This window comes from Meles meles, chromosome 6, assembly GCF_922984935.1.
Source record: "Meles meles chromosome 6, mMelMel3.1 paternal haplotype, whole genome shotgun sequence".
NCBI lineage: Eukaryota > Metazoa > Chordata > Mammalia > Carnivora > Mustelidae > Meles > Meles meles.
Window position 1 is genome coordinate 38434313 of NC_060071.1, and position 21312 is coordinate 38455624.

Below are 21312 nucleotides of genomic sequence, written 5' to 3' on the forward strand. Positions count from 1 at the left end.
CATGACCCTGAGCCAAAATCAAGAGTCAGACGCTTAACCAACTGAGTCCCCTGGGCACCCTGGGTTTTTACTTTTAGAATGCTCAATTTTTAAAAAATTAATTACTTCTGTGATATTTAAAAAAAAATCAGGTTGTGATTTTCACCTGGTGAAAACCACGTGGAAAATAAAACTGTCAGAGGTAACACTCATGTACATCCAATAAATCAGATCTGAAAAGTAACTTCAGACCAATGCGCCTTGCCCCCCACCAAGTCCCCTATCCCCCCCACCCCTACTCCTTGGTCTGAGATATTCTGAAATGTCAGTCTTCTGAAACATGGCTGCTGTGACTTTCCTCCCTGGCTCAGGCTCCACCCGCTGCTCAGAGCTCCTTCCTGAGGGCCTCACCCACAGTCTCCTCCCACCGCAGCCTGGAGTGCTGTCCCAGGCCCAAGGAGAAAACAGGAGGTGGCCCTTAAGGCTCTCGAGTGTGTCATCATATTTTAACTCTTAGTGAATTGATTCATGTCATCATTTCAAATTCATTACTTTAATTATGTTTCATCTTTTAAGACAAATTTTTACTCACAGGGATGCTGGAGATCGAACATTTCATGTATGAGGAATCGGAGGTCCAGGGAAGGAGCGTTAATAAACTGTATTAGATTAAAGAACTCAAATTTGGGGACTCAGCCTTGTAAGTTTCTTGATTCTTATGAGAGCCAACTCCTACCCCTCTGTTACCACGTGGGAATGTTATTGCCATCCTCCTACCCACCCACCTCCAAAAGGGTAACCACAGTCGCCTCTCTTCATGGGAACAAAAAGTCATCAGCCAGCCCTCTTGTCATGTCTTCAAACCAAGTTCTTCTGATCTCAGGGCCTCTGCACAGGCTATTCCCTCTTTCTGGGATGCAGTTCCCTGCTTTTCACCAGGCTGGCTCCTTCCCCACATTCAGGCACCTCCAGAGAGAGGCCTTCTTTGACCCACCACATATAAACTAGACCCTCTTTTTCAGCAACCATTTCCCTCAAAGAAAGCAGACTCGGTGTCCCTTGCTGTGTTCTAACTGCCAGTCATGGCCCAGGGCACATAGTAGGTGCTCAGGAAGCATTTACGTGAATGAAGGAACAACCCTGATATCGATTTTTTAAAGATTTCTGGCCGCTGCTCTGGTGTGATTGTCTCCTCATGTCGCCCAGGAAATGTGTATTATGCTTTAATTTTTTGGAAGTGAAAAATGATACAGCTCTATTATTTTAATTTTTCTGCATTCTAAGGGAGAGCTGTGTCTTTTGCTCAGCTGTCCAATGACATCTGAATGCTTTACTCAGTCATTCCTGGGTGGTGATCAGAGCCAGCAAGAAGAGGTTGTAACCTGAGGCAGGAGGCAAAGAGAAGGGGCAGATTTCAAGGAGATCTTAAGTAGCACAAGGGCCAGGCCCCCAGGGTTTGTGCTCTGATGCCTAAAGCCAGCCCTGCCCTCTGACCTCTTGCTGGTCTCTCTACAGAAGACAGCTTGTCTGGGCCTGCAGTGTAGACAGATGGTATAAGAGAAATGGATCCTCATTGGGTCTGAAGTGAGGGCAGGTCTTCAGGACAAGTGTGGGGCTCGTGTGTGGAAACCCACGTTGGGCAGGTCAGGGGAGTTGGGGGCTGCCTGGGGGAGTTGGGGGGAAGACACTCTAATTCTCGGGACCCACTGCCATTTCTTCCTGTCAGGGCTGTCTTCTGCCCTTTTTGGTGAGGGGCAATGATCTTGGCAAATTTTAGACAACATTTAATGAAAAACTGTTTTCATATAATGAAAAGGTTTTTAACATTACTAAAGTGATTTCACCCTAAAAAAAAAAAGACACACTATTTTCTTACAGTGAAATTGCCAAGTGACAAGATGAAGATAGTGCATAAGGTTAAACTTAAAGGATTGGGAGCTAAGTATTTATTGAGGTATTGTGCTTACCCAGAACCCACTGTGGACCAGGCACGGGACTGGAGATCCAAGGGCTACGCTGATACAGCCCCTACCTCCAATGACTTACATGATGGAATGGGGAGAACGTGATGCCGTGAAAGTCACAAGAGCACTGGGCCCCAAACCCAGCTTTGAATCCAGACCCCCAGACTCCCCTGTTAGCTGTGCAAATGGGGCAGCCTTTGTCTCTTGGAGTGAGAAGTGGATAGTGATGCCATTTTTGTGGGCTCTGATTTAAAGAGCTTGGCCTGGGGAAGATATAAGAAGGCCACTTTGGGTCTTGAAAACAGAAAGAAAGTAGTGACAGGTAATCGGGGGTGGGGCAGACATGGAGGAACCTGGGCCAAGCCTTGAAGAAAGGGTAGAATCTGGAGGGCAGAGGCAGAAACCGAAGGACACAGATAATTCTAAGCCACGGAAGGGCTGTCAGGAGCTGCCAGGAGAGTAGAGAAGGGTCCTTCTGGAAAGAAGCAGGGTCAGAGGGGTGGGCACTCAGGACCAGCCAAAGGCCAGCTGTCCCTCAACTGAGTCTTCGAATATTCAGTTTTTATTTCAAGGGAGGCCAATGGTGGCAGTGCCTCAATTTCCATGGTCCATGCTCCGAACTAGCAGAACTAGAACCTCAAAGATAACGAGACCCACTTTCCTTGGCAGACATCCGAGTGGCCTCTGTTGCGCAGGCCAGCTACTCCGGCTGCCTATTCAGGACAGTTTCCAGGAGAAAATCAGAAGCAATCATGGGTTTCCATCATCACTCTTCATTCTGTGACTATTTCATGGTTGCCTACTACACACCAGAAGGATCCAAAGAAGAAAACACTAGACATCACCTTTTCCCTGCACAAGTGTGTGGTCAGTTCATCAAATGGGGCAGATAAGAAGTAATCGGTGATAAATTCCCTCATGGAGATATATAAAGGGTTATAGGAATCCGGAGGGAGAAATGTGACTTTTCGTTGGGGTGGAGCAGGAAGGAAGGCAGAGAAAGCTTTGGAAGGAGGCAGCAGCTGCCGTGAATTGTGAAAGATAAGTAGGTTGTAGACATACAGAACTGGTGAGGAATTTCATCCAGAGAATCACAAAGCTTTACGATTGCCTTTCTAGGGGCACCTGGGTGGCTTAATTGGTTAAGTGTCTGCCTTCGGCTCTGGTAGTGATCCCAGGGTGCTGGGATCAGGGTCTTGAGTAGGGTTCCCTGCTCAGCATGGAGTCTGTTTCTTCCTTTCCCTCTGCCCCTCCCCGCTGCTCATGCTTGCTGTCTCTCTCTCTCAAATAAATCTTAAAAAACAAAAACAGAAGACAAAGATTGCCTTCCTAACCCCTGATTTTGCATGTGAGGATACTGAGGCCCAGACTGGAAAGGGGCAACTTCTGTCCACATGGTCCCCTCCTCACAAGAGACAAGCCTTCTGGACAAAGGACAGTATAGGCAAGGGCCCAGAGGTGTGGAAGTTCCACCATATGGTGGAATAAGGTTTGCAGTTTCCTTGGGAAATAGGATTTTGTAATTGATAAGATGTTGGAGCTAAAGGAGGAGCTGGGGGGAAATAAAGGTGTCTGGTCCAGTGACTGGGAGGACACCTGGGCCAGGACAGGAAGGAAGCAGGGCTGGGAGGAAAAAAATGGTCTGTGGGATTTGGGATGGGTTGAACTGGAGGCATGTATGAAATGTACCAGGGAAAGTTCTAGCCAGCCATGGGAAACCCAGTGCTGGAGTTCAGGAAGGAGATTGGGACCAAAGATATCAATTGGGAGTCATCTCTTCAGAGTGGAGAGTTGGGGTTGTGCAAGGGAGAGTGTGGAGGGGAGAGAGGAGCTGACCAGAACAACAGCTCCCTTTGGAGAACAGGAGACAGGGGCAGACCAGAGGCGTGCTCAGAGGTAGGCAGGGGTCAGGAGAGGGAACTCCCTGGCAGTGAGGGATGGGAGGGGTTCCTCGGGGAGCTGTCTCTGTCCTAGCAGAAAGGGTTAACAGGCTGCAAACATACACAGCTGGATCCAGCAACCAGAATGTGACTCCTGCCCTTTGCAGGGGCAAGGCAGCCAGAGTCAATGTTATTTAGGAAATTTGACAGTGAAGAGGAGGAGGGAGGTTAAGGGGTGCCAGGACTGAGGCAAGACGTGGTTTTCTTTCCTTTTTTTAAGGCAAGGGTAGACTTAAACATGTTTCTTGGAAGATGGAGAGGAGCTGGCAGAGAGAGGGGGAGATAAGAGATGGAAAGGAGAAGGAATGCTTGGAGGGCGGGCAGAAGGAGGCAGGAGGGATTGAGTCGAGAACAAGACCAGTTGACGACGTTTGGAATTAAAGTCTCTGAGCCGAGGTGGGAGGGCCAAGCTGGAGAGTCACACAGGGGTGAGCAATGAAGCCCCACCAATCAGCTCGATTATGCAGGAAGGAGAAAATCAAAGGACTGAGGCCGGAACCTTGGGAGAAACCCAAAGTTCAGGGTCGAATAGGCACCAAGATGGGGACAGCTGGAAATCATAGTCGGGATGTCCAGAGGCCCAGATAAGTTAGCCAGTGGTACCCAGCCCTGAAGACAGGCTGAAGGGAGATGACTAACAAGGTTGTTTGCTTTTGAGACAGGTTAGAACGATCAAGCTCAAGTCTATTAGCAGCATATCAAGCGCATGATTTCTCTGTTTACCCTGGATTTCCACTTCCAAATATCTTAATTAAACCAATATGTGAACAGCGAAGACATCAAAAGAACAAGGGCATTATTAATCTGAGAATCAAGGCAACTAATCACTTTATTCCTTTTAGTCATTTCCTCATGTAGCAACATCCCCGGTAACAAACATTCCTGCAGCTCCCCGATAACGTTCCTGGATTTAAAACCACAGTTTTGTTTTTCCTCCCTCAGGGACTTATTCCTCATCTTTTGGGTCCTTTTGAAATAGGCAGTTATCAGATCAACCTTTAGCTCACTGGCCTTGGGTTGCATAGGTAATTCCCTCCACCGCCCCAATCACAGGCTCGTAAGAATTCAAGCCAAAATTCCAGGCTGGCTTTAAGCAATAAATAGTGTAATTAACTTCTAACCAGGCAAGCTAACATTTTGCTTGGAGAAAGTATGGTTTTCTCAAACAAATGCCTTTCAAATAAAAACAATTTCATGCCCTCTTTTTCCAGCGCGGTGCTTTCCAGTGCTTGGTAATAACCGGTGTCGTCTGAGAGTGTGTTCTCAGAGGTTTTTAAAGTCCCATTTGCTCTGGTTTTCAAGCTGTTCTTTCTTATACATTGTTTCTCGTGGAGTTAACTGAGCTCCCTCACAACTAACTGTGTGGGGAGTTCTGTAGAAGCCTTCCTGAGCCTGTTAAGTGTTGACATCTGTCCTGCCCAAGAGGCAGGACGGAAATGGAGCCCAGTTGGGAGGGACATCGGTGACCCAATGGTACCAGAGGCACACCGGGGCGGGAGAGGAGGGCCGGTGGGAGTGCTCCCACCCAGCAGCGGGTAGGATGTCACCATGGTAATAATAAACAGCAGCAACTGCTAGATGCTTTTATTTTTCTTAAAGATTTTATTTGACAGAGGGCACAAGCAGGAGGAGTGACAGGCAGCAGGAGAGGGAGAAACAGGCTCCCCACTGAGCAGGGGTCTTTTTTTTTTTTTCTTAAGATTTTTTATTTATTCATTTGACAGACAGAGATCACAAGTAGGCAGAGAGGCAGGCAGAGAGAGAGAGGAGGAAGCAGGCTCCCCGCCAAACAGAGAGCCTGATGCGGGGCTCGATCCCAGAACCCTGGGATCATGACCTGAGCCGAAGGCAGAGGCTTTAACCCGCTGAGCCACCCAGGCGCCCATGAGCAGGGGTCTTGATGTGGGACTTGATCCCAGGACCCTGGGATCATGACCTGAGCCGAAGGCAGACGCTTAACAAACTGAGCCACCCAGGTGCCCCTAGACGCTTTCATTACCGCTTTTAAATCCTCTGCCGACTCTGCATCTCCTTATTGGCTGCACCTGGGACAGAGTGTGCCCACTGCCCAGCCAGTGGGTGTCACGCTACCTTTAGTCCGATCAGTGAAATAGGTGCCATGAAGACCCAGAGTAGGGTCAGCACCAGGAGTCTGAAAGGAGAAAGTCCTGAGGGGATTCAAAGAAATACGAGAAAACCGAAGCCCAGGGTCAGAGCAGAGCTGGAAACCACAAGGGCTTATAGGGAAAGAGTCAGCTGCTGGAAGAGATTTTGTTCCGTCCCAGGGCAAAAAGGTAGGGCAGGAACCAAAGAGAAGGAGGAAAGGCGTGAATGTGCAGGAGGGTATCCATCAGGAGGTGGGTGAGGAATTTTTGCCACAGGGATTGCCACTCTCTGGCCTGGTCTGTTTTTTGTTTTGGGTAGGGGTGGGGCAGGGTATTTGTTAGTTTGGGTTTTGGTTCTGATGTTGGTTCAGCCAGGCACATGACAGTCTTTCTCCAAGGAGTTTTTTTAAAGCCCCTACATTATTTCTGTCAGCAATTTGGACGGAGGGGGAAGGTAATGCTGCCTGAAACCTGGCTTTATTGTCCCCACACCGTGGCAGAGCCCCCCGCACCCCCTGCCTTTTGAGGCTGCTGCATTCTGGCGGCTTGGAGAGCCTGGGTGGCCCTGGCACCCTGCCACGCCAAGCAGCCGCCATCCCGGAGGTAACATTCCATGAGGTTGTGTTCCCGGCCGGCTGTGGACAGCACAGTTCGGCCGCGCTTGTGGGGCCGGGTGCCCTGTTCGCTGACTGCGCAAGCGGGAGCCCTGCATGACGCCCTCCTGGCTCTGTTCGCTACTCACTCACCTGGGGCTTTGGGGCATGCCTCCTTGTTGGAAAACCACCTGCCACACCTGAATGGTAGGTTGGGAATCAGGACAGCGAGAAGGGGGAGGGATTGGAAATAAGGTGTGTGACTTGGCTCTGTGAACCGTCAAAGGCTGAGGGACATCCGCAGGGTCTGCTTTCTTCTGTCATGGTCAGAAATTAGCATTTGTGTCCAAATGCAAGGGGCTGGGGGTGTGGGGGAGGAGCTTGGCAGCAGCACCTTTGTGAAAAAGGTTCTTTTTTTTTTTTAAAGATTTTATTTATTTATTTGACAGAGAGAGATTACAAGTAGACAGAGAGGTAGGCAGAGAGAGAGAGAGAGAAGCAGGCTCCCTGCTGAGCAGAGAGCCCGATGCGGGACTCCATCCCAGGACCCCAAGATCATGACCCGAGCCGAAGGCAGCGGCTTAACCCACTGAGCCACCCAGGCGCCCTGTGAAAGAGGTTCTTTATCAAATCACCCTATGCTGGGCCTAGTTAGAAATGCAGGAAGCCAAGTAGAGTATGGAGAAGGAGGGATACCTAGATCTCCTCCGATGTGGTGCTCGAATCCGTCCTAGTCTATTGCGTTCCAGGGAGGCACCTCAGTAAGAGAAATAGAGACCTGACGGATAACAGGTGGTGGCAGGAGACACCTGGGGAGCCCCAGGACTTTAATCAGAAGGGGAGAACTCTGGGAGGAAAATGAAAGCTGTCTTTGGGGTTTGTAAATATTCTTACGGAAGAAGGATTTGGCCAGTGACATGTGTCTTTCCAAAGGAAGATGGGCACTTCAGAGGGGCGTGTCTCAGCAAATTGAAGTCAATGTTTCCCAAACTTTGCTGCAAATTAGAATCACCTAGGAGGCTTTTAAATCTCCCATTCCCAAGCTGCACCCTGAACCAATTAAATCAGAGCCTCTCTGGGGGAGGGGCTCAGGCATCAGCATTTTAGAAAACTCTCTGGGTCCAGGTGATTGCAGTGGGCAGGCAAGTTCACCAAGCAAAGATTTGCAGAAGGATGCAGAGCATCAGAGCTAAGCACGGAAGAGGGAGGTGCTAGAGATGGGGAGGTTCTCTGTCATCAATCTGCTCAGTCCCAGCTGCCTGTCCCCTGGTGGCGATGAGCTCAAGACTTCCATGATGGCTAAAGTCGACAAACCTCAAGCTCCCTCCCATCCTGAAAGGCTGAGTCAAGGCTCTGAGGTGAAGGTTTTCAGATTCCCATTATAGTTCCAAGGAAATAAAATATTCAAAACCAACAAAGGAGGAAGGAAGTGGATTCCCCACCCCCCCACACCCATCCACCCAGGACCGTTCGACCCCTGAATGGAAATCTGGGAACTTAATGAAAATCTCCAGGACTCCAGGAAACACAGTTTTTTAAAAACCACCAATTTAAGGGAAGGGAAATAGGACTTCCACAGAAACGAAATTTGCATTCAGCCATCTGTAGTTGGAATCCGCATTATTTTGAGGACTAGAAGTAGCGAAATCCAAATGGAGGAGAGCCAACATAAATGACCATGGGTCTGAACTATTTGTTAGTGGGGAACATGGAGAGCATCAGCCAACAGGGCGGTTAACCCAGTGCCTTGGAGACCAGACCCAGATCTTTCTGCGTATTATCTCGGTGCCACATGTAGGATAGAAGAGTACCTCCTCTAGCTCGCCAAGGTATTTCCAAAAGGAAGAATGCTGAAATATTATTTGTTGAAAGTTCCCAGGCTTTGAATTGCACGGAATCTACTTTCTGTACCAAAGCTGGAAGTTAGCCCTGAAGAGCAAAAGGCAGCCCAGTGGAAGGGAGAGGAATAGGAAGTGAGGACAAACGGGGGAAGTCCTAGTTCTGCTGTTGTCCACGTGCATGGGTGCCAACAAGTCACCCAGTTTACCCATTCCCTCCTCCCTAAAGTGGAACTCATAATGCCCACTGCCTATTGTGCATTGTCAAGTTAAGAAAAAAAAGCCAAGGTCATATCCTTTTACGTTATGAAAAACGTGCACGATATGGACAGCAAACATTGTAACATTGGAAGGATCTCAGTGGATGTAGATGTAATACATGTGACAAATAAATAGGGGAGGGTCACAGGACCTATCTGTTTTCAAGAACTCTACATTTTACTTGAAGTGGTAAATATTAACTTTAAGTAAACCATGACCAATGAGGCTTGTTATTATAATCCCTAGGCGACAACTAAAAAATAAACACAAAAGAGGGGCGCTTAGGTGGTGCAGTTGGTTAGGCATCTGACTCTTATTTTCTGCTCAGGTCCTCATCTCAGGGTCGTGAGATCGAGCCCCGTGTCGGGCTCCATGCAAGCATGGAGCGTGCTAAAAAGTTCCTCTCTCCCTCTCCCTCTGCCCCTCCTGCTTATGCTCTCTCTTTTTCTCTCTCTCAAATGAATAAATCTTTTTTAAAAAAAGTAACATAAGAGGTGTGACCAGTCAATAGATAAATTATATGGAACTCTAAAAATTATTCAAATCCCAAGGAAGGGAGGAAAAGGATGAATAGAAGAACAAAAAGAAGAAACAAAAACCAAAACTGGAAGAAACAAATGGAACATTCGTAAAATAATATAGCTAAATCCCATCAATAATTATGTCAAATGTACATTATTGAAAACACCAAATGAAGATAAATTTGTAGCAAGGCCAAATGCTATCTACAGAAACCCACTCTAAATGTAATAATATAGGTAGACTAAAAGTAAAAGGTTAAAAAAGAGATATGCCATGGAAAGCAGAGTGGCAATTCCAAGATCACACAAAGTTGACTTCAGTACAAGGAAAAATAGCCAGAGATAAAGTGGGAAAGTACATAATAATAAAGGGGAAAATGGCCAAGGAAACTTAACAGTGATAAACGCATATGTACATAAACAAAAGTGCAAAAACACATAAAATCAAAAGCCCAAAAACACATATCAAAAAAATGATAGCACTGAAAAGGGAAACTGAGTATAATTCACAGTTATACTCAGAGACTTTAGCACTCCTCTCAAGGTAATTAATAGAACAAGTAGACAATTTGGCCTGATAGACATTTATACAGCCCTTCATCTAATGGCAGCAGAAATACACTTTCTTTCCAAGTACACATGGAACAGTCACCAAAATAAACCATATTCTGGGCTGCAAAACAGACCTTAACAAATTTAGTATAATTGTAATCATATAAGATATGTTTTTTTTGACCACGATAGAATCTAACTAGCGATTAGTCACAAAGAGATCTGGAAATTTCCCAAATACCTGAAGTAAACGACACATGGAAATGAAAACCGCAAGTCTCTAGTGAATTTAGAAAATATTTTGAACTGAATGGAAATGAAAATACAATGTGTCAAAATTTGTGGGATCACACATGTCTATTGCACATGACTTATAAGACAATCTGAAAACAGAATTAAGATTAAATATAGCAACAAGGATGCTTAAGTTTTGCCTAGGGATTTTCATCTGATTGCATCCTATTGTTTATACCAATCTTGTATCCCAGTTTTCATATGGAAATAAATTTTTAGGCTATTTTAAATAAGACTATGCTTGTATGAAAGTGTGTGTATTCACGTGTACACACGCATGTACTCACAAACTTAAACACACTTGGATATCATATCCCTGATTCGTGCAGCCGCCCAAGTCTCGAGTTAGCCTAAACTCTAGGGCAGTCCTTCTCAAACCTGAGTGTGCAACAGAATCACCAGGAGGCCTCACTTTCAGGGATTCTAGCAACACTAATTAAATGGGGTTAATTCCATTCTGAGCCCCCCCCCCCTGCATTCCTTACCCCAATTTGGAAATGGAATAAAGCAGAGAAGAAAGAAAAAATCAACTATATTTTTGGAGTCTGAACCAAGGGAGTATTTCCAGGAAGAAGAGCAAAACTACATCTCTGCTCCCCACCCCCGCCCCAGGTCCGAGGGAAGTGTTGGAAAGTAAGAAAGATAAGGAAGCAGTTACAGAGATATAGGAGAAGAATGACCAAACCATGATCATTCTTTGATGCTTGGTGATGGGTACATGAGATTTTGCTTTCCTGCTTTGTTTATTTTTAATATATTTGACAGTTACATTTTTTTAAACGAAGTGTTTTTTAGAGAGTAGACTGCGAATATAAAGGATGAATGTGTGCTAGAGGAAAACATAAATGCTATTTTTAAATTCTCAGGATGGCTAGAGGAACATCCACTTCCTTAGGGCTTCTTAGACTTTCCCTTTAAGGCCATACTAGCCTAGGAAGGTTAACACTTTCTAGAGATGAAGGAGTTAGCCCAACATTGTTCTACTCCAAGTCCAAACGCCTTTGAAATTTTGTTTTCTCTTCCAAATGTGATTTTGCATTTTAGTTTGTATCTATTGGGTTTCATCTAAAGATAATGTTTTAAATTATTATCATCATGGGAAAATGTTTTCCACCTGTTTGACTAGTTGGATGGGCAAGCTGCCACCATGAGATATGTCCAGAGACCCAAGTGGTTCAGTCTTAGAGGAGTATCACATGCGAGAATCATGCTCCCCAATCAAAGTAATGACGCAGGAATTTCTTTCTGTAAATTTGCTCTCCAAGAACTTCAAAACCGAGAGGAAATTATTACTCAGAGTTCTCATACTCAAAAAAAAATCCCAAGACTTAGGTTGCTTTGTATCCATACAATAAAACCCTTATACTAAATTAGCATCAAAGTACATCCTATGTTCTTTTTTAGACTAACTGCCTTTGCTGTTCACGGATTAGGAATAAATTAGTGATGTCATCTTGGAGTCCCCAGCAACAATGCCGTCAGATCCGCTGCTGGCAATTTCCCTCACATGCTTGAATCTTTTCACTGGATTCAAGTTATGCTTCAAGCTTCCTGTTTTTGGCCACCAGTTTTTTAATTGAAGCACAATTCACATACAGTGTTATATCCACCTCAGGTGTTAATAATAATGCCATATTTCTATGGATGACTCAGTGCTCACCCCAAGTGTAGTTACCGTCTGTCACTATACAAAGTTATTACAATATTTTTGACTATATTCCCGATGCTATATTTTTCATCTCCCTGACATTTTAAAAATTGTTTTAACGATTTATTTATTTTAGAGAGAGAAGGAGAGCAAGGGGAGAGGGGTAGAGGGAAAGAGAATTTCAAGCAGACTCCACAATGAGCATGGATCCCCATGCGGGGCTCCATCCCAGGACCCGAAGATCATGACCTGAGCCGAAACCAAGAGGCACTTAATTGACTTAGTCACCCAGGCACCCCCTTATTTTTTTTTTATAAGTAGATGTTTATACCTCTTAATCCCCATTATCTACTTCACCCATCCCCCCACTCACCTCCCCTCTGGGAACCACCAGTTTGTTCTTTATATTTAAGAATCTGGGTTTTTTTTTTAATTGTTTGTTCATTTGTTTTGTTTAATAGTTTCTGCAAAGAAGTGAAATCATATGTTATTTGTCTTTCTCTGTCTGACTTATTTAGCATTAGACCCTCTAGGTGCATCCATGCAATTTCAGATGGCAAAATATCATTCTTTTTGTAATGGCTGAGTAATATCCCATTGTATGTATATTACATACATCTTCTCTATCCATTCATCTACTGGTGGACATTCAGGCTGCTTCCATATCCTGGCTATTGCAGATAATGCTGTGATAAACATAGGGGTGCTTGTATCTTTGGAATTAGTGTTTTTTTTTTCCTTTGGGTAAATGCCCAGTAGTGGAATTACTAGATCATGTGGTATTTCTATCTTTAATTCTGTAAAGACCCTATTTCTAAATATGCTAATGCTCACAGGTTCCGGATGGGCATGAATTTTAGGGAGACACTGCGCGGCCGAACAGTGTCTCTGTAGCTACGTACACACGAAGCACGCACAAAGGCCCAGCGGTGTTCATTCCATTCCTCTTGTGTCCATAGGGCACTCTCTGTTCTGTGGAGTATGTGTGTGCAGTGTGTGTCTGTCTTGATTGTGTTTCTTTGTTGTGGTTGTTTGGGGGTTTTTTGCAGTCTGGTGACTGGGACTGTAAATCCTCAGGGCCTGTTTTAGGGGTGGCGCCAGGCCAGCAAGTGGGCTCGCATCCTGCATACACCTGACTGCCACCGCCTTCCTCCCTCAAACCACGCGGGTCACCCCTCCTAGGGTTTCACCTCTTAACGACATATGCAGGATGCTCCTTTTCAGTGTGTTCTGATCACCCACACGGATCCTGAATGTAGGTTCCTAACACAACTCCATCACCCTGCCAATTCCTACTCAAATGTCGTGTCCTCTCCAAAATCCTGTATGTGTCCAAGGAAGTTCTGACAGCCTCTCTGTTCACATGTATTAATATATGTTGAGCTCCTGAAGCTGTGGCCAGTCTTACCTTTGTAGCACCCCCAACCCAGTGCCATGCCCTGCTTACTTTCTTTCTTAAACCATAGATGGTATCTATTTCATACAGCCTTATTTGGGGCTTAAAAACACACAAGTTTCGGGCGCCTGGGTGGCTCAGTGGTTTAGGCCGCTGCCTTCGGCTCGGGTCATGATCTCGGGGTCCTGGGATCGAGTCCCACATCGGGCTCTCTGCTCAGCAGGGAGCCTGCTTCCCTCTCACTCTCTCTGCCTGCCTCTCTGCCTACTTGTGATCTCTCTCTGTCAAATAAAAAAAAAATACACACAAGTTTCCTTTATAGTTAGTAAGTAGCCAAAGGAAATTTGGAGTCAAAATTAATCAAATGTTAATATTGTAAAGAATGAGAATTAGCCATACTTAGCTATAATTTAGCAGTGAAATAAGAACAAAGACTTGGCATTTCCCTTTATTAAACCTGTGATCATAGCATGCCAAAGAGAGAGCCAACCGCTTTCTCTTACACTCTGATTTTCAGTCCAACTGTTACATCATGTTTTAGAAAATCACATAGGCTCAATTCTTTCTAAACCCAAAATGCCCAAGCAAATCTGAACTGAAAAATTACTGTGTGATATGTATGTATATTTATTTAACAGAAACCGTAATTTGGATACTTTGTCAAACTGGACCCAGATCTCCCTAAAGAGAAATGCTTGTGTTTTTGCGTTTTTTGGTTTTTTTTTTTAAACAGCATTTTTATGCATCAATGCATGTATTTACCATTGTGGTCAGGAGGCATGGAGGACATTTTTGAGATTGGAATTCTTAAATGGGATTATTCAGATATAAGCTGGACTTGAAGGAGTTTCCAAGAATCTCTTATCTCAACTCCAAGGTTAAAATATGATAGAAGAGAACAATATAGCTCATAACTTACTTCTATTCAGTAAGTATTTATTAAACCCCAATCAATTGCCCAATAGTGGGCAAAAATGCATATGTCACAGTATTTGCCTTTAAAGCCCTCTTTCTTCTAGCAAGGGGAGCACATATGGAAATCTGTAAGTGCAGGGAAATGAACAATAATAGGAAGCAACCATAACATACATGTTTGCATTGATGCTACTTTCTCTGTCCCCGTCAAATCTGGAGTCTAAGCATTCTTCATATTCAGATCCTACAACCGATTCCGAACCACTTTTAACCTTTGGCAGTTTTGGGGGGCATCACGGTGGCGGGTCGGTGGCAGGATTTAGTGTGAGCTGTGCACATGGCCTGCTTTTAGCACGTTCATCCCTGGCAGTAGACGTTCCCAGCCTAACAAAGAATAGCGGCGTTTTGTCCCAGTTTGTTATTTGATTATACACATGGATTTCCCTTCATCAAGTTATGCACCTCTAGCAGTTATCCCCTAAAAGTTAACTAGAAGCTTTTGAAAAACCAACGTGGACCTCCACACAGAGATGCCTGTCGTGCGTGTTGCTAGGGGCGCGTTTCTGCAGACAGAGCCAAGAAACACACACGTGTGTAGGCGTCCGTGTGTACACAGAGGTAAAAGTGTGCACACTCCCACACATCCATCTGCACGCACGTATAAATACGCACATACACGTCCACATTTCAGGACGGTGAATCCACACGATCTCAAAGTCAGACCCATCGCCACAGGGTTTTTTCTGATCTTCCTTCGTTTCGTCTTTATTTCCTCTTCTCCACAGTGACATCCCTGGCTCCCAACACCACCTCCAGGGTGCAACCACTTTGGAAAGTGTGTTGGCAAAGCCCACTGTAACTAAGCGTGTGTGTGTATGTGTGTGTATGCTTAGTTATATACACATAATCCAGCAATTCTACTTCTGGGTATATGGCCAGTAGAAATGAGGACTTACATACAGCAAAAACGTACACAAATGTTTAAAGCAGTTTTACCCAGAAGAGCCCAAAACTAGAAGCAACCCAAAAGCCAATCAGTAATATTAGAAAACAAATAAATGGTGGCATATTCATATAATAGTAAGTTGCGGGGCGCCTGCATGGCTCCGGGGTTAAGCCTCTGCCTTCAGCTCGGGTTGTGATCTCAGGGTCCTGGGATTGAGCCCCGCATCCCTGCATCCCTGCATCAGTGCTCTGCTCAGCAGGGAGCCTGCTTCCCCCTCTCTCTCTGCCTACTTGTGATCTTTCTCTCACTCTGTCAAATAAATAAAATCTTTAAAAAAAGTAGTAAGTTGCTATGGAAAAAAAAGAATTAGTGATAAATGCAACAATTCGGATGAATCTCATGGGCATAATGTTAGGTAAAAGATGTCCAGCACAAAAGAATATGTATGGTATTATTCCATTATTTGAAATTAAAAAAACGAGCAAGACTGTGGTGCTAGATGGCACAGTAGTGGTGAACCTTGGGTCTTGTAGGGACAGAGTAGTGACTTGGAGGGGGCCAAGAGGTTGCCTTCTGGAGGTCTAGAATGGTCTTTATCTTTATCCAGGTAGAAGTAAGAGAGGCGTAATACAAATGTAAAAATCATGAGGCAGGGCACCCAGGTGGCTCAGGTCATGATCTCAGGGGCCTGGGATGGAGCCCAGCACTGGGCTTCTTGCTCGGTGGGGAATCTGCTTCTCCCTCTCCCCACCCATGCCCCGCACACCCCCACTCCTGCTTATGCTGTCTCTCACTCTCTCTCTCTCTGAAATAAATAAATAAAATATTTTTATATGTATTCATAACACATATGCGATTTCTATTGGTGACATAGTCATGGTACTGCGAATATTATGATTGCCTGCCGAATTTATAATAGAAGGAAGGCTACGATAAGTTTTTTTTTTTTTTTTAAGATTTTATTTATTTATTTGACAGACAGAGATCAGAGGTAGGCAGAGAGGCAGCCAGAGAGAGAGGAGGGGAAGCAGGCTCCCTGCTGAGCAGAGAGCCCGATGCGGGGCTCGATCCCAGGACCCTGGGACCATGACCTGGGCAGAAGGCAGAGCCCTTAACCCACTGAGCCACCCAGGTGCCCCAGCTACGATAAGTTTTTAAAGACAGACTCCTCCAGGGTGGTCATATGAAATGAAGAGGTGTGCTCCATTTTCAAGGTTATCCACATTAGCTGACATACTCTGAGACTCATTTGGGTTTGTGCCCACGTGTGAGCTCCCATGAAAGCTCACAGACTGGAGTGAAAATGGCAGGGCTGCGGCCCTCTAGCTGGCCTTGTGGTGGTGACCAGTGATGTCTGACCCCTTTGCCCTTGAATTTGTTATGCTGCTTCTCAGATAGCTTCTAAGAATGGCTTTAACTTGGAATTTTGTTAGCGGGAGGAACTCAATTTTCATTTTCCGAAGGAAAAAACAGGGAAGACTGGGTCTGCCTTCCTCTCAGGTCAGGATCCCAGGGTACTGGGATCAAGCCCCACATCCGGCTCTCTGCTGAGTGGGAAGCCTGTTCTCCCTCTCCCCCTGCCTGCAGCTCCTCCTGCTTGTTCTTTCTCTCTTTCTCTCTCTGACAAATAAATAAAATAAAATCTTTTTTTTAAAGGAAAAAAAAAGTCTAGATCACAGTAATCTGTTGTCTGTAAAGAAACCAGCTTTTTCGTTGGATGTGGGAATCAGTGGTTGGTTTGGCAACGGTGGGCATTAAATTGTGGGATAGTGGCACCTGGGTGGCTCAGTGGGTTAAACCTCTGCCTTTGGCTCAGGTCCATGATCTCAGGGTCCTGGGATCGAGCCCTGCCTCGGGCTCTCTGCTCAGCGGGGAGCCTGCTTCCCCCTCTCTAGCTGCCTGCCTCTCTGCCTACTTGTGATCTCTGTCAAATAAATAAAATCTTAAAAAAAAAAAAAGATTGTGGGATAAAGTGTCTGAGAAGCAGGGCTTGGATGAGTAAGCGATTCCTATATGAATCTTGGAAAAGAGCATTGTTGGTGCAGATAGTTAAGTCCAAATACGTATGCCCATTGTTGACAGCTAGAACGAACAAAATCCATATGTCAGACGAAAGTGGAGATTTCCTCATATTGACATAGCTGTGACAAGATTCACCAAACCTTGACCTTCTGTGTACACACCCACTAGCAAGAGCCATGAGTCACCTGCACCTTTTTGTGGGGGTAGTTCTGGACACCATTACATAGTCCTGAAACGTAAATTGTAGGTGCGGCTGCTTTCAATATGCAAGCCCAGGTGGGGGCTAGTGCTGGACCTATTTCAGAAGCTAACCTGTGAGCATATGGAACCAGGCCTGTGTCTGCTAAAAATCTCACACGCTTTGCTATTATATGGTGAAAGTTTCATCTAAACCCCGAGAGCGGGTGATTGGGTAATAGTCGTAGATGGTAAAAAAATTCGGGGTCTCTGTGTTTTATTTCCTGGGAAGCCTATGAAGTTCTCCCCTGTGCAGTATTTCAAATGGTTTTTAATGATTTTTTTGGTTTACAGATAACAACCTCTTCTACAAGGTGGCCATTAAGAGCAATAAAAGCTTAGCCAGAACCTACCTCAGTTTTGAGCTTTGGATGCTCTGAATGGGATTTTAAGAAGCGCCAAAAAAGAAAGGGAAAATATGTATATCCCTCAGGAGTATTTCTGCTTGTACCATGTCTTTTATGTTAACTAAAAAAGATAGGTTTTAAAGAAGGTAATCTTGGTGTATGATAAAACAAATTTTAAATGGCATTAAAAAAGATATAAAATGCAAAATAAATATTTCCCTTCTCATCTCCCATCCCAACCTAAACCCTAGTTCCTGTTCCCAAATGTTAACAGTTTTATGACTTTCTCTGAAAAGTTTTGTGTGTGCATACATGTTTTATGTATATGTTCTGACTTAAAAGTACACACAAATGAGATCATACCAAATACACTGTTCTGCATTTTGGTTTCATTTAAAAATTTATCACGGAGTTCTTTCCATACCCCTATACACAGACCTATCTCACCATTTTGGGGGCTGCATGGAACCCACTGCATAAACATTCAGTATGACAAATTATGTAAGCAATCCTCTACTGAGGGGTATTTGGATTGTTTGGGGGTTTTCTCTATTAAAAAAACTGCAGGGAATATCCTTGTTACAAACACTTTTGAATACTTAAAAAGTATATCTCTCAAAGTAGTCTCCTACGGGTACAATTTTAGGTCAAGTGTACAGGCACTTAAAGTTTTAGCCATATAACCAAGTGGCCCTCCAGTATGGTTAACTGGGATTGCCTTCCCACTGACAGTTATGGATGCTTGCTTACTCACACACCTGCCAATTCTGGCGATGTTAAATGTTCTCAAACATTTGTCAGTCTAGTGGGTCAAGAAGATCCCACTGCAGTTTTGATTTGCATTTCTTAAATTATAAGTAAAGCAGAGCATCTTTCCATTTGCTTATGGAGTATTTGTGCTTGGTTTTCTTTGAATTGCCTGCTCATCATTCTTTGCCTATCTTTCTTTTGAGCTGGTGTCTTTTTCTGCTATGTATTTTTGTGTTCAGCAAATATAGATTCGTACTATGTGGTAAGCACTGTGCTAGTCACTGACCTGTAACAGTGAACTTCAGAGCTTCTGGGCCTCCGGGAGACAGACATTAGTCCAGTCATGCTCTGAATGGATGTGTGTAGAGACTGAGTTCAGTCCCTTGGAGGAGAGGATTTTGCATGTCTTAGACCACATTAAAGAAGCACAGGTCTGAACTGGGAGTTAGGGAAGGCTTCCCTAAGGAGCTGTCATCTAAAGAACAAATACAGTTCGAGGTTCAGAGAAATACTTCTGGAAGAAAGAACAGATTGTGGAGGGAACATGATGTAGTAGATGAGCGAAAAGAAGGCCAGGGAGCAGAGTACAAAGAGCAGAAAAGTGTAGGATGAGTTTCCACTATTTCACCACGGGCCCAACCCATTAAGGATTGGGGGTTTCTTCTCTTACAGAAAGAGAAAGCTATTGGAGGGTGTTGAGCCAACAGATGAGGGTCAAACCTGCATTCCAAAGAGACTACTCTGGCTGAAAAGAAGGGGAATAGATCAATTAGAAGGTTTTGAGTTATATGAGATCTGGTGGTGGTCTCGCCCTGGATTATGGCAGTAGACTTGGTGAGAAGTTGATGGGTTCAAGAAATATGGAGGAGGTCAAATAAAATTTAATGATTGGATTGGATATAGGGATAAGGAAAGGGGGGCCCAGGATAATTCCTCCATTTCTAATGAAGTGTTTCCTACCGACATAGGAGACACTGGAGAGGGTCAGTGTTGAGGTCAGTCTTAGGCATCTGCGTGAAGCTATCAAGTAAGCCATTAGATAAAGAGGTCAGGGACCAGAGGAGAAATCTGGGTTGGAAACAGAAATGGGAAGCCACCAGAATACAATAATTAAAACCATGGCATAGATGAACTTGCCCAAGAAAGTACAGCACCCAAATCGGATCATTCTTCATCCTCAAGGAATGCTAATACTCAGTAGCTGAGTAGAGAAAGATGACACAGAAAAGAAAGAACAGATGAGCAGCCCTAGTGCAGGAGGAGAACAATAATGTTTCCGTTAGGATGGAGTGGTTAACTGTGCCAGATGCTACTGAGACATCTAGCAAGGGAAGGCCTGGAAGATGCCTGTTGGGTTTAGCAACATGGAGGGCTTGCTGACATTAATTTGAATTGTTTCAGAGGGATGATGAGGACAGGAGTCAGGTTGGAGCTGGCTGAGAAATGAAGGGGAAGTGAGGAATTGAAGAGACCAAATGGACCACTCTCAGGTGTGGTTTTGAGAGAAAACAGCCCCAAACCTACTCTTCCTCAGTCTCTACTCTTGACTTTCTTTGCCACTCAGTAAGCTGAATTGATTTGATAATTCGGTATTCAGTGCTCCACAGCTGTGGTCTCCTGGTGGCTATGGGAACCAGCCAGCCAGGGATGGAGTCTGCGGGGGTCTCCGCCCTTAAAAAGGAAGCTCTTCCATCCCTTGGAGCAACTCTGACTCTGCCGACCCCCAGAGACCACCATAAAAATGCTGCTGAAAATGAGTTTAAGAAACAAAGAGTCCTTATATTTTAGGGACACCTCCTGAAAAATGTAAGGATAAATGGGGTCTGGGATTTGCAGAGTGAAACAGGGTAAGCCATGAGTTGATAACAATTGAAGCTGGGTGATGTATACACAGAGGTTTATGAACTGTTCTCACTGCTTCGTTTATATAAATGTTTCCCTAATACATGGTACAAAATTAAATTTAGTAACCCTGTGCAAGTGAAGTTGCAGAGAGCCCGTGACCGTCACAGGCCCACTGTGTAATGACACTTAATACCCGATGCCTTCTAAACCCAATCCACCATTGGCTTGGGGATTTCACGGTGCCAAATGTTCTCACAGGCTGTCCTGTCTTCTCTCATTAACTGAACACTTTGGTCCTTGCCCCTCTTCTCCTTTCTTACCTCCCTCCTACATATGGACATAGTTCTGTCACTTCTCATCTTCATGAATTTGAACAAGTTCCCTCTCATCCCTGAACCACGCTCTGAGAGACGGGGACAAGACACTTGAGTAGCAGTGTTGGGAGGGTCAAGTTTGACTGTGTACGTGGGAGCCTCTAGCCGGGTTCATAGCCTCAAATTCCCACAGGAGTGTGGAAAGTCATACAAATGAGTGAAGGTGATCAGGTAGGAGAAAATCAGGGGACCCGCTGGACCTATCTTTAGTGTTGTTGCTTTTAGTAGCCCTACAAGTAGAAAGAGTTCTAAGAAAATTTCTGTTCTGTGAGAGAAATTGCATTGCAAGCATGGTCGTAGATGGAATAAATAATCCACAGTCATAAATGAATGGGCAGTAAACTGAGACTGAGCCTCAGTTTTGGGGAGTCGTAGGGACCGGTGGGGTTGGGACAAACCAGAGCGCACACACCCCATCTAACGGGGGGCGGTCCTCCTCAGCTCCAGCTGGTTGCTGCCGTGAGGGGATGTCGAGCCAAAGCTAACATGTCTTCTTGTTTTACAAGACAAGCTAGAAGCGAGGGAACCCAAGTTGAGTTTGGGTTTAATTATTTCAAAACAACACAAAACACGATGAAGGCCAAACTAAGCTTATCTGTGGGCCAAAATCAGCTCCCGGGCTGCCCATGTGCCACCTCTCACCCAGATAGTTGGATATAACCCGATTCCCCTTCCTTTCCTTTTCTCTTCTTCCTCTAACCCTCCCCTTCCCCTCTCCATTTCCACATCCTTCTGTCCTAACCACCCCCACTCCTCCTTTCTCTACGAAGTCCAAGTGGTGGAAG

At 44.9% G+C, this 21312-nt stretch overlaps 1 protein-coding gene across 2 annotated transcripts in view; it reads left to right on the plus strand.

The window, feature by feature from the left end:
• Nucleotides 1-21312, plus strand: part of THSD4 (thrombospondin type 1 domain containing 4) — a 564181-nt gene that overhangs the window by 497933 nt on the left and 44936 nt on the right. The gene's annotated exons all lie outside the window — the stretch shown is intronic.